Source organism: Monodelphis domestica, chromosome X, assembly GCF_027887165.1.
Source record: "Monodelphis domestica isolate mMonDom1 chromosome X, mMonDom1.pri, whole genome shotgun sequence".
NCBI lineage: Eukaryota > Metazoa > Chordata > Mammalia > Didelphimorphia > Didelphidae > Monodelphis > Monodelphis domestica.
The window spans coordinates 39,322,323-39,335,648 of NC_077235.1; the positions used below are offsets into that span (position 1 = coordinate 39,322,323).

Here is a 13,326-nt window from a genome sequence, read left to right on the forward strand (position 1 = left end):
TGCTACTACCTTTCTGTCTTTATAAGTGGACAAACTGAGGCCAAGAAAGGGGGAGCATATCTCATAGGCAACCCTGGAAAGGGAGTAAAGGTCCAGTGAGATGCATCTATGTTCCTTCTATTTTACCAAGCTCCCTTCCCTATAAACAAGCACTTGTGCTCTCCAGAGAGACCAAGATGATTTCTCAAACACACTTGCAGTAGAGCTTGCCTTTGGAGTTGTTTCTGCAGTGGACTTTTTCTCTGATCCATCCTACTACTTGGCTTCCTTCAGGAACTAGGAGAAAAACAGGTAGGATCATGTTCAAGAATGTAACCAAAAGCCAAGGGGTCCTTTTGACTTCCTGACCCCTGGGGGCTTCATTATTCTGAATTCTCTCTGTACCCCAGAGGGACCCTCAGCAATTCATAAAAACAAAGTTCTGTCAAAAGTGCTGGAGCCTTTTGTAGATTACAAGGAACCCAATGTCCTCCTGCTTTGATAAGGCAAAACACAGACAGGGAAGAGCCTCAGTGACAGTTAGCAGTAGAGCAGACTAGAACTCTGAACATCTGAAAATTCTAACCAGGGAAGGGAAAATTGCTTGCTCTATAATCCAGGTCAAGAGAAGATATAATCCAAGGTTGGTGGGTGGGCATGTGCATCTGGAGTCAAAGCTAGTGAAAGGCAGGGGCAGCCTCTTGGATGGGGAGGTGGGTTTTAATTTAGGTGTTTCTAAATTCAGGCCTGCCTCCCATTGCCACCCCAACACCTTCCTTCTTCTCCTTACCCTGGGCCAGATTCTCTAGGCCACCACCCTGGTTTTTAGTCTTCTCCAAGCCATGTTCACCTCTCCTTTCCTCTGGAGCACTGTAACTCAGAAAAGGAAAATAATCTCAGAACACTCCTTTTTCTCCATGGGGACACTGTATGTGCTTCAGAATGCCAGAGCTGTTCACCTTCTCGTCTAGTCTACTACTCAGGAGCTCTTCTCTTGCCTTCCTTCTTTCCTCCTCCCATCTCCCTCTCCTGATTCTTAACCTCCATTGTCTAAGCCTCCTTTGTTACCCATCTCTCTTTTCTGTAGATTCCCTCCTTATTATCTCCCTCATACTTTACTTTACTCTCCCCAAACTATCATTTCCCATCTTTTTCCTCTTCCCCTAATCTCTCTTTTCTTTGGGCAGTCCCAAGTCCTTCTTCCTCCTCCCATTTCCAATCTTTCTTTCTTTTCTTTCCAACCTGATTCCTTCTGTTCTCTTCTATAGTGGCCTTCTTTTTGGAAGTGACCTTCCTTTTTGGAAAGAGCCAAGCCTTGGTAGACAGAAGACATGGGTTCCAGTGCCATCTAAGATCTTCATTACCTGTGTGATAATCAGCAAGTCACTGAACTTTTCTGGGTTTCAGCTTTATTTTTTATCAAATGAGAGGGTTGTACTAGAAAGGCCTCTGAAAGCCCTTCTACATATGCATGATTCCTTTGGAAGATTCCTCCCCCTTTCCCTCTTATAATTTTCTCTCCCTTCTTCCCATTTCTTTTCTTCCCTCTCTCCCCATTCTTTCCTTTCCTGTAATGATCCCTCTCCCCTCAACTCTCTTTTCCTGCTTCCCTCTCCATTCACATACCTCTTAGTTGTCACAACTGGTCCAATTCTTCCATTGATCTTTGAAGCAGTCATGTCATCCTTGGCTAGGAAGGGAGTTAAGTAACAAAATTTTATCTAATAGTGTATTTATATATTTAACAAAATATTTAACTTTTCTATTTGATTATTTTACCTATTTAAATATTTTACCTATTTATCGCTTTATATACTGGTTTATTGATTTATTCAACTATTAATTTGTCTATTATTTATTTATCTATTTATTTATGTAGCTTTTACTTCACCTTTAATCTATTTATCTATTTAACTCAACTTTTTAACTGTTTACTTTTCTATTTATCTATGAATCTAATTCTACATTATTTTATGCATTTTGGAAGATCTCTGCCAGATCTAAGCAATCTTCTTTCCACCATTCCAGTTCCAGTGGACTTTTTGTAATGATCCATCCCATGTTCCCATCTGGCTTCCCTCAGGATCTATAGAAAAAAATGGAATGATTAAGGTTAAGGATATGACCATAGAGGAAGCAAAGCCAACTGATCCCTTATGACTTCCGGACCTTGACTTTATTATCTGTGCATTCCCTTTCTGTCCTGACTTTTAGCAGAGATGAAGGGCTGTGTAGAATCCAACAAGTTCAGTGCTCTGCTTTTACAGGGTAGGAAATTGAGACACAAAGAAGCACCTCGTGAAAGCAGGAGATCTGACACTAGAAACCAGGTATCTTAAATAGTCCAACCTGCCCAGAGAGACAGATTACTCTATAATCCAAACCAGAGGGGTTGAACATAGCTAGTGGGAAGACAGGTGTGCAGGGCAGGGGCAACTCTATGTGTATGACAAGTTGTGTTTGATATCAGATCTAGATAAATCCAGGCCTGCCCACTTTTGCCACATTACCTTGGGATCTCCTTGGTAAGTCGCCCATCTTGTTAACCAGAGAGATCTTCAAGGTCACCACCTCCATTATGGTCACTACTTCTGGGAGATGCTGGCAACTTCATTCTTGTCACAGCCTGAAAGATCAATAGAAAACATAAAATCACAACTCTTATTACCACAGTCAGCAGAGTGTAGAGGTTGCAATTCCAGAACTGTCCAGCCGCTTGCCAACTCTACTCTTGCCCTCCCTTCACCTCTCCTGGCCTCACCTTATAACCTAATCTCCCTTCTCTCATGACCTAAAAGTTTGTTTATTCCTTCCTTTCTCTCACCTCAGCTTCTCATTTGTGTCTCCTATTTCTTGTCAGCCTGCTCTTTTACCTACATCCCCACTTCCAGCACTCTGCTTTGATACACTGTTTATTCCCCAAACATATTCTTTCATCTCCACTTTCCTCTTCCCTCCCTCTCTTTCCTTTTATAAGTTTAGCCCCTAAACTCATTGAAAATAATAATTCTTTTTTTAAACCTTCATATTGTATCTGAGTATTGATAGGTAAATAATGAGTCGCAGTCAGAAGACTGGTACAGGATGGGCAACTGAGGAGGACCTTCCAGGATCACAGGGCAAAGGAGGTGGCTGAAGTCATATCTGAACCCAAGACCTCATCACCTCCATTCCTGCCACTCTGTCTACTGAGCCACCTAGATGAATTTTCTCCACCTTTTTCCCTTAAACCCTTACCTCATCCAAAATTCTTTATCTTTTTTCCCAAACATTCTTCCACTTCTCTAAAGAATGGTAGCTTCCCTAATGGAAGAAGTAGAATCCTTAGAGGAAGAGACTCTGAGTTCAAATCCGATCTCTCAGCTTTCCCTATTGATCCTGGGGCAAATCTCTGAACTTTTCTGGGCACCAGCTTGATTTTCTGTCAAAGGACAGGTTTGGACTGAATGACTCCTGAGCCCTGTCCACCTCAAAAGGGAAGATTCTAGAACTGCCTCCTCTTCCCTCTTCTTCAGCTTGTCTTATCCTTCCTTTCTCCCTCCTCTTCCTTCCCCCTCATCTACCATCTGACTCTCCCCATCCCTCCCCTCTCCCCTGTGACATCACAATTAATGGCATTATTACACAAACCTTGGCAACCATGATGTCATCCTGGGCCACATTCTGTTGCATTCAGGAATCATGGAACCTCTGTTCAAATGATGGCTCTGCCACCCCATGGCTGTGTGACCAGGGAAGATGCAGGTGGAGTCCTTCTGGCTCTGTTTGCTGATCTGTAGAGTGAAATCAGGAATCTTCAGGATTCTACAATCTAGGATAATGCTCAGCCACCTCATCTATTCTTTTCTTTAGCTCACATTAATGTTAGAACCATGGACAGGCCAGAGCTGAGATTTTCATTCCAAAGACAATGCAGACAATTCATCAGTAATTTGAAATCTGAGAGTGGGTTGGCAAAAGTCAGAGGAATATAATCATACTTTGCTTGAAGTTGCAGATTCTTAATTGCTTCCTTTCTCCAGTCTGCTACTATCATTCTATCTTTCTAAACTCAGACAACTGAGGCCAAGAAAAAAGATCATCATTGCCAAAGTCACACACGTGCTTTAGACTCAAACTTGGGAAGTGAAAAAGGGTCCAGTACCCTCTAATTCCATTCATGTTCATTCTACTTTACCCTCAGGCTCCCTTCCCTATGAACATGAAATTGTGGCCTCCAAATGAACCAAGGTGATTTCTTGCACACATATTCAATAATCATTGCCTTTCCATTAGTTTTCTCATGGACTTTCCTCTTCTCCATCCCACTCTCTCCAATGGCTTCCAATAGGACCAAAGGGGGAAGGGGATGGGATGGAGGTGAGAAATTTGACCAAGGAAGCAGCCAAGGCCAGTGTGGTCCCTGTGACTTCCTGACTTTGGCTTCATTATTGCACAAATCCTCTGTGACCTGAAGGACCCTCAGACCCTCCCACTACCAGCAACTCTCAGCAGATCTGAATGGGGTGGTATTGATGGGGAAAGTCCTCATGCCCTCCTGTTATGGGGCAGGACAGGGAGACACACAAGGAAGGACCCAGTGACAGTTAGCAGCAGAGCTGACACTAGAACCCAGATCTTCTCAGTGTTCTAACTTGGCCAGAGAGGCTGCTGCAGGTCTATAGTTCAAAGCTGGTGGGAGGACAGATGTGCTGAGAGTCAGAGCCAGGGAAGGGCTGGGACAGCCTCCTGAGGGAGGAGTTGGGTCTGATGTTGGGTCTTTATGAATCCAGGCCTGTCACTATTGCCAGCCCATCACCCTGAGCTCTGCTTGGTGAGCCTCCCTTCTCCTTACCCTGCAGGATTCTCCAGGCTGCCTCCTCCCTTTGGGTCACCTCCTGAGTGGCATCATTCTTCTCACACCCTGAAAGTCAGATTGAAAAGGCAAAATCACAACTTTGTCTTTCCACAGAGTCAGCAGAGGGTGGGGGTCCCAATTCCAGAACTGTCCAGCCTCTTGCACACTCTACCCTTGTCCTTGATCACCTCTTCCAGCCTTACCTTGAGGACTAGTCTCCCTTCTCTCATCCCCTGAAGTCTGATTATTCTTTTATTTCTCTCACCTCAGCTTCTCATTTCTTTCACTTATTTCTTGTAAGGCAACCCCACCTTTCATAACTCCTTCCCCATCCTCCATCCTGCTTCTCTCAGAAACTGTTTACACCCCAAACATATTCTGTCATCTCCTCTTCCCTCTTCCCACCCCTCTTTCCTTCTCCATGTTTAGCCCCCAAACTCATCAATGCCATCAATTCTGTTTTGAAACCTTGATATTGTATCTGAGAATTGATAGATAAGTATTAGGTCCCATGCAGAAGAGGGGCACAGGCTAGACATCTAAGGTGGACCTTCCTTGGTCACACAACTAAGTAGGTGGCTGAAGTCATATTTGAACCCAGGATTTCCCGACCTCCATTCCTGCCTCTCTATCTACTGAGCATCCCAGCTGACTTTTCCCAATTTTTTTCCATTCACTGCTCCATCCTCCAACTTTCCTTATCTTTTTCTCCACACCTTCTTCCTCTTCCCTAGGGAAGGGTAGCTTCCCTAATGGAAGGAGTAGAACCTTGAGAGGAAGAGACCCTGAGTTCAAATCCCATCTCTCATCTCTACCTGTTGATCACTGAACTTTCCAGGCCTCCAACTTCACTTTCTGTCAAAGGACAGGGTTGGAATGAATGACTCCTGAGCCCTGTCCACCTCAAAAGGGAAGATTCTAGAACTGATTCCTCCCCCACCCCCTGCTTCAGCTTGTTTTCTCCTTTCTCTTTCACCCTCCTCTTCCTTCCACCTCACCTACCTTCTGACTCTCCTATCTCTTCCTCTCTCTTCCCTGCAGCCCATCTCTCTCCTCTCCCCATGACATCACCATTAGTGGCATTATTACACAAACCTTGGAAACGATCATGTCATCCTTGGTAACAGCTTGTAAACTTAGGAGTCCATAAACCATTTGAACATGAAGTTCAAATGATCGCTCTGCCACTCCATGACTGTGACCCAAAACAGAGGCAGATGGAGTCCTTCTGGCTCTGTTTGCTCACCTGTAAAGGGAAATCAGGAATCTTCAGGATTCTCCTATTTAGAATAATGCTCAGCTACCTCATTCAGTGAGGCCCTCTAGTATAGGGTACATTGATGTTAGAGTCGTGGAGAGGCCAGAGCTGAGATTTACATTCTATACAATATTCACACAATTCATAAGTCATTTGAAATCTGAGAGTCCCTTGGAAGAAGGCAGAGGAACAAAGAATAATCCTCTTCCTTCCTTCTAAGAATTGGAACCAGATCTTAAATGACTGAATGTAGATTTCTCCCTTTCTCCAGTCTACTACTAACCCTTCTCTATCTCTATAAATGGCAGAAACATGGCCAAGAAAGAGGGAGCATCTTGCTCAAAGTCACACAAATTCCTGGAACTCAACTTGGGAAAGAGAGCAGAGGGCCAGAGAGCTCCAATCCCAGCCATGGTCCTTTCTCCTTTAACAGGCTCCCTTCCCAATAAAGTAGCCATGGAACCCTCCAAATAGATGAAGATGGTTTCTGTAACTACCTTCGGGTTGTTTTCTTTTTTCCTTTTTAGAAATTATTTAATTTATTTAGACTATTTTTCATGGTTACATTATTCATGTTCTTTCCCTTCCCTCCTGCCATACACAATGGGCTATTCCTCTGACATTTAAATGTATCATTGATCAAGACCCTTTTCTATTTAATTAATATCTGCAATAGAGTGATGGTTTAAAGTAAACATCCCCAATCCTATCCCCACTGAATGATGGGATCAAGCAGATATTTTCTTCGGTGTTTCTAAGGAGTTGTTTTTCTCATGGACTTTCCTCTTCTCCATCCCACTCTCTCCAATGGCTTCCATTAGGACCAAAGGGGCAAAGGGGATGGGATGGAGGTGAGGAATTTGACCAAGGAAGCAGCCAAGGCCAGGGTGGTCCCTGTGACTTCCTGACTTTGGCTTCATTATTGCACAAATCCTCTGTGACCTGAAGGACCCTCAGACCCTCCCACTACCAGCAGCTCTCAGCAGATCTGAATGGGGTGGTATTGATGGGGAAAGTCCTCATGCCCTCCTGATACAGGGCAGGACAGGGAGACACACAAGGAAGGACCCAGTGACAGTTAGCAGCAGGGCTGACACTAGAACCCAGATCTCCTCAATGTTCTAACTTGGCCAGAGAGGCTGCTGGCTCCATAGTCCAAAGCTGGTGGGAGGACAGATGTGCTGAGAGTCAGAGCCAGGGAAGGGCTGGGACAGCCTCCTGAGGGAGGACTTGGGTCTGATGTTGGGTCTTTATAATCCAGGCCTGCCACTATTGCCAGCCCATCACCCTGAGCTCTGCTTGGTGAGCCTGCCCCTCTTCTTACCCTGCAGGATTCTCCAGGCTGCCACCTCCCTTTGGGTCACCTCCTGAGTGGCATCATTCTTCTCACACCCTGAAAGTCAGATAGAAAAGCCAAAATCAAAACTGTGTCTTTCCACAGAGTCAGCAGAGGGTGGGGGTCCCAATTCCAGATCTGTCCAGCCTCTTGCGCACTCTACCCTCCTTTCACCTCTCCCAGTCTCACCCTGAGGCCTCATCTCCCTTCTTACATTCCCAGAAGTCTGATTATTCTTTTATTTCTCTCACCTCAGCTTCTCATTTGTTTCTCCTATTTCTTGTAAGCCCCCCTTATTTTAACTCCTCCCACATCTCACACCATTCTTCTCTCAGACCCTGTTTACACCCCAAACATACTCAGCCACCTCCTTATTTGTGTGACCAAGGAAGGTCCACTTAGATGTCTAGCCTATGTCCCTCTTCTGCCTGGGACTTAATACTTATCTATTAATTCTCAGATACAAAATAAAGGATTGTTAATAATAATAATAATAATAATATAATTGTTGGGGACAGTGAGTTTGGGGGCTAATCATGGAGAAGGAAAGATGGGGTGAAAGAGGAAAGAGGAGATGAAAGAATATGTTCTTACCCACCACCATATCTCTATCTGCTTCTCTATTTACTGTGCCACCCAGCTAACTTTTCCCAACATTTTTCCATTCACTGCTCCATCCTCCAACTTTCCTTATCTTTTTCTCCACACCTTCTTCCTCTTCCCTAGGGAAGGGTAGCTTCCCTAATGGAAGGAGTAGAACCTTGAGAGGAAGAGACCCTGAGTTCAAATCCCATCTCTCATCTCTACCTGTTGATCACTGAACTTTCCAGGCCTCCAACTTCACTTTCTGTCAAAGGACAGGGTTGGAATGAATGACTCCTGAGCCCTGTCCACCTCAAAAGGGAAGATTCTAGAACTGATTCCTCCCCCACCCCCTGCTTCAGCTTGTTTTCTCCTTTCTCTTTCACCCTCCTCTTCCTTCCACCTCACCTACCTTCTGACTCTCCTATCTCTTCCTCTCTCTTCCCTGCAGCCCATCTCTCTCCTCTCCCCATGACATCACCATTAGTGGCATTATTACACAAACCTTGGAAACGATCATGTCATCCTTGGTAACAGCTTGTAAACTTAGGAGTCCATAAACCATTTGAACATGAAGTTCAAATGATCGCTCTGCCACTCCATGACTGTGACCCAAAACAGAGGCAGATGGAGTCCTTCTGGCTCTGTTTGCTCACCTGTAAAGGGAAATCAGGAATCTTCAGGATTCTCCTATTTAGAATAATGCTCAGCTACCTCATTCAGTGAGGCCCTCTAGTATAGGGTACATTGATGTTAGAGTCGTGGAGAGGCCAGAGCTGAGATTTACATTCTATACAATATTCACACAATTCATAAGTCATTTGAAATCTGAGAGTCCCTTGGAAGAAGGCAGAGGAACAAAGAATAATCCTCTTCCTTCCTTCTAAGAATTGGAACCAGATCTTAAATGACTGAATGTAGATTTCTCCCTTTCTCCAGTCTACTACTAACCCTTCTCTATCTTTACAAATGGCAGTAACATGACCAAGAAAGAGGGAGCATCTTGCTCAAAGTCACACAAATTCATGGGATTCAACTTGGGAAAGAGAGCAGAGGGCCAGAGAGCTCCAGTCCCAGCCATGGTCTTTCTACTTTGCCAGGCTCCCTTCCCAATAAATGAGCCATGGAAACCTCCACAGAGATCAAGATGATTTTTGTAACTACCCTTGGGGTTGCTTTTTTTTTAATTTCTAAAATTTATTTATTTAATTTATTTAGAATATTTTCCATGGATACATTATTCATGTTCTTTCCTGTCCCTCCTCCCATAGACAATGGGCAATTGCTCTGACTTTTAAGTGTATTATTGATCAAGACCCTTTTCTATTTAATTAATATCTGCAATAGAGTGATGGTTTAAAGAAAACATCTCCAGTCATATCCCCACTGAATCATGTGATCAAGCAAATATTTTCTGTGTTTCTAAGGAGTTGTTTTTCTCATGGACTTTCCTCTTCTCCATCCCACTCTCTCCAATGGCTTCCATTAGGACCAAAGGGGGAAAGGGGATGGGATGGAGGTGAGGAATTTGACCAAGGAAGCAGCCAAGGCCAGTGTGGTCCCTGTGACTTCCTGACTTTGGTTCATTATTGCACAAACCCTCTGTGACCTGAAGGACCCTCAGACCCTCCCACTACCAGCAGCTCTCAGCAGATCTGAATGGGGTGGTATTGGTGGGGAAAGTCCTCATGCCCTCCTGTTATGGGGCAGGACAGGGAGACACACAAGGAAGGACCCAGTGACAGCAGCAGGGCTGACACTAGAACCCAGATCTCCTCAGTGTTCTAACTTGGCCAAAGAGGCTGCTGGCTCTATAGTACAAAGCTGGTGGGAGGACAGATGTGCTGAGAGTCAGAGCCAGGGAAGGGCTGGGACAGCCTCCTGAGGGAGGACTTGGGTCTGATGTTGGGTCTTTATAATCCAGGCCTGCCACTATTGCCAGCCCATCATCACCCTGAGCTCTGCTTGGTGAGCCTCCCTTCTCCTTACCCTGCAGGATTCTCCAGGCTGCCTCCTCCCTTTGGGTCACCTCTTGACTGGCATCATTCTTCTCACACCCTGAAAGTCACATAGAAAAGGCAAACTCACAACTGTGTCTTTCCACAGAGTCAGCAGAGTGTGGAGGTCCCAATTCCAGATCTGTCCAGCCTCTTGCACACTCTACCCTCCCTTTTCCTCTCCCAGTCTCACCCTGAGGCCTCATCTCTCTTTTCTCATCCCCTGAAGTTTATTTATTCCTTCCTTTCTCTCACCCCACCTTCTCATTTGTGTTTCCTACTTCATTTTAGGCCTCATCCCTTTACCTCCATCCCCACCTCCATCCCTCTTCTCTCAGACATTCTTTACTCCCCAAACATATTTTTTCTCCTCCTTCCTCTTCCCTCCCCATTTCTCCTCTCCAAGCTCATCAACCCCACATTCTTCCACCAGCAGGTCTGTCTTTAAACCTTATTATTATAGTATCTGAATATTGATATTAAGTAGTCCATCTGAGGCAGAACAGTGGGATAGGCTGTGTAAAGGAGGTTGATTTTCCAGGGTCACACAGCTAAGTGGCTGAAGCCATATTTGAACTGAGGAGTTACCCAGCTCCAAACCTGTTTCTCTATCTAGTGCACCATCCAGTTGACCACCCCCTACATTTTTACTCTTCCCTTCTGCAGTGCTCTTTATGTTTTTCCCACACCATCTTACTGTTCTCTAGGGAAGGTTAAGTCTCCCCCAGTTGAATGAGCTAAACCCCAGGAGACAGAGGCCCTGGGTTCAAATCCCATCTCCTATCATCCATTACCTATATATATTGGGGCAAATCACTGAACTTTCCTGGGCTCCAGGTTCATTTTCCTTCAAAGGACAGGGTTGGACTGAATGACTCCTGAGCACTGACTATCTCAAAATGGAAGAATCTAGAACTTATGCCTACCCTTTCCTCTCCTTCAGCTTGTTTTCTCCTTTCTCTTTCATCCTCCTCCTTCTATAACCCTCATCTTCCTTCTTACTCTCCCCATCTCTCCCCTCTCCCCATGACATCGCATGTAGTTGCAACTTTTCACAAACCTTGTAAATGATGGCAAAAGCTTTTATACATAGGAATCCTAGAACCTGTGTTCAAAGGATGGGGCTGGCTCTGCCACCCCATGGCTGTGTGACCCAGAACAGGGGCAGATGGAGTCCTTCCGTCTCTGTTTGCTCATCTGTAAAGTGAAATCAGGAATCTTCAGGATTCTCCTATTTGGAATAATGCTCAGCCTCCTCCACATCTACTCTTTCTTCTTTAGCTCATGTGAGAGCCATGGAGAGGCCAGAGATAAGATTTCATGCCAGAGCCCAAAAATGCAATTCATCAGCAATTTAAAATCTGAGGGTCTCTTGGTAGAAGGCAGAGCATTATTACCCCTTGTTCAAAGGTATAATAACTGGAAACAGATCTTAAATGACTAAATGTAGATTTCTTCCTTTCTCCAGTCTGCTACTAACCCTTCTCTAACTTTCCAAATGGCAGAAACATGGCCAAGAAAGAGGGAGCATCTTGCCCAAAGTCTCACAAATTCCTGGGACTCAAATTGGGAAAGAGAGTAGAGGGCCAGAGAGCTCCAATCCCAGCCATGGTCCTTCTCCTTTACCAGGGTCCCTTCCAAATAAAAGAGCCATGAAACCCTCCACAGAGATCAAGATGATTTTTGTAACTACCTTTGGGGTTGTTTCTTTTTTCCTTTTAAATATGTTTTATTTAATTCATATTTAGACTATTTTTGAGGTTATATTATTCATGTTTTCTCCCACCCTTCTTCTCTAGTCAATGAGCAATTGCACTGGTTTTTATCTGGGTCACTGATCAAGAACTATTTCCATCTTATTGATTTTTGCATGATCTTTTAGATTGTGCATCTCCAGTCATATCCCCACTGAATCATGTGATCAAGCAGATATTTTCTTCTGTGTTTCTATGGAGCTGTTTTTCTTATGGACTTTCCTCTTCTCCATCCCACTCTCTCCAATGGCTTCGATTAGGACCAAAGGGGGAAAGGGGATGGGATGGAGGTGAGGAATTTGACCAAGGAAGCAGCCAAGGCCAGTGTGGTCCCTGTGACTTCCTGACTTTGGTTCATTATTGCACAAACCCTCTGTGACCTGAAGGACCCTCAGACCCTCCCAATACCAGCAGCTCTCAGCAGATCTGAATGGGGTGGTATTGATGGGGAAAGTCCTCATGCCCTCCTGTTATGGGGCAGGACAGGGAGACACACAAGGAAGGACCCAGTGACAGTTAGCAGCAGAGCTGACACTAGAACCCAGATCTCCTCAATGTTCTAACTTGGCCAGAGAGGCTGCTGGCTCTATAGTCCAAGGCTGGTGGGAGGACAGATGTGCTGAGAGTCAGAGCCAGGGAAGGGCTGGGAAGCCTTCTGAGGGAGGAGTTGGGTCTGATGTTGGGTCTTTATAAACCCAGGCCTGCTACTATTGCCAGCCCATCACCCTGAGCTCTGCTTGGTGAGCCTCCCTTCTCCTTACCCTGCAGGATTCTCCAGGCTGCCACCTCCCTTTGGGTCACCTCCTGAGTGGCATCATTCTTCTCACACCCTGAAAGTCAGATAGAAAAGCCAAAATCAAAACTGTGTCTTTCCACAGAGTCAGCAGAGGGTGGGGGTCTCAATTCCAGATCTGTCCAGCGTCTTCCACACTCTACCCTCCCTTCACCTCTCTCAGCCTCACCTTGAAGCCTCGTTTACCTTTTCTCATCCCCTAAGGTATATTCCTTCCTTCCTTTTTCTCATCCCACCTTCTCATTTCTGTGTCCTTCTTCATTTTAGACCTCCTCCCTTTACCTCCATCGCCACCTCCATCCTTCTTCTCTCAGATATTTTTACTCCCCAAACATATTTTTTCTTCTCCTGTATCCTCTTGCACACTCTACCCTCCTTTCACGTCTCCCAGCATCACCTTTTGGTCTAATTTAAGGGGCTTATTCATCATCTCCTTCCCCATCTCCATCCCTTTGCTCTCAGATACCGTTTACTTCCCCAAACATATTCTTTCATCTCCTCTTTCCTCTTCTCTCCCCCATTTTCCCTCCCCCATCTTCCCTTCTCCAAGTGTAGCCTGCAAACTCATTGACCCAAACAATTCTGTTTTTAAACCTTCATATTGTTCTGAGAATTGATGGATATGTACTGAGTTCCAGTCAGAAGACTGGTACAGGCTGGGCAAAGGAGGTAGACTTTCCAGGGTCACAGAGCAAAGGAGGTAGCTGAAGCCATATCTGAACCCAAGTCCTCCCCATCTCCATTCCTGCCTCTCTATCTACTAGATTGAGCCACCTAGCTGACTTTTCCT

The 13,326-nt window shown here is 45.0% G+C and overlaps 2 long non-coding RNA genes across 29 annotated transcripts in view; both read right to left on the reverse strand.

The window, feature by feature from the left end:
- LOC103098510 (uncharacterized) overlaps nucleotides 1–13,326 on the reverse strand; it is a 143,087-nt gene that overhangs the window by 78,148 nt on the left and 51,613 nt on the right. For 26 of the 28 annotated variants that reach the window (XR_008914595.1, XR_008914569.1, XR_008914566.1 and 23 more), the window contains 6 exons: nucleotides 12,505–12,573; nucleotides 11,050–11,186; nucleotides 9,982–10,050; nucleotides 8,498–8,648; nucleotides 7,399–7,467; nucleotides 5,912–6,062 (listed from right to left, as the gene is read on the reverse strand). This is a non-coding gene — a long non-coding RNA (uncharacterized LOC103098510). Of the gene's footprint in view, nucleotides 1–5,911; nucleotides 6,063–7,398; nucleotides 7,468–8,217; nucleotides 8,468–8,497; nucleotides 8,649–9,981; nucleotides 10,051–11,049; nucleotides 11,187–12,504; nucleotides 12,574–13,326 lie in introns of those variants that run through there. The other 2 variants (XR_008914582.1, XR_008914591.1) reach the window with 2 other exon arrangements.
- Nucleotides 208–5,836, reverse strand: LOC103094706 (uncharacterized). Its single transcript, XR_008914596.1, has 8 exons — nucleotides 5,632–5,836; nucleotides 4,814–4,882; nucleotides 3,610–3,752; nucleotides 2,490–2,605; nucleotides 1,606–2,065; nucleotides 1,222–1,343; nucleotides 770–849; nucleotides 208–276 (listed from the first exon to the last, which is right to left on the reverse strand). It is a non-coding gene; the product is annotated as an uncharacterized LOC103094706 (long non-coding RNA).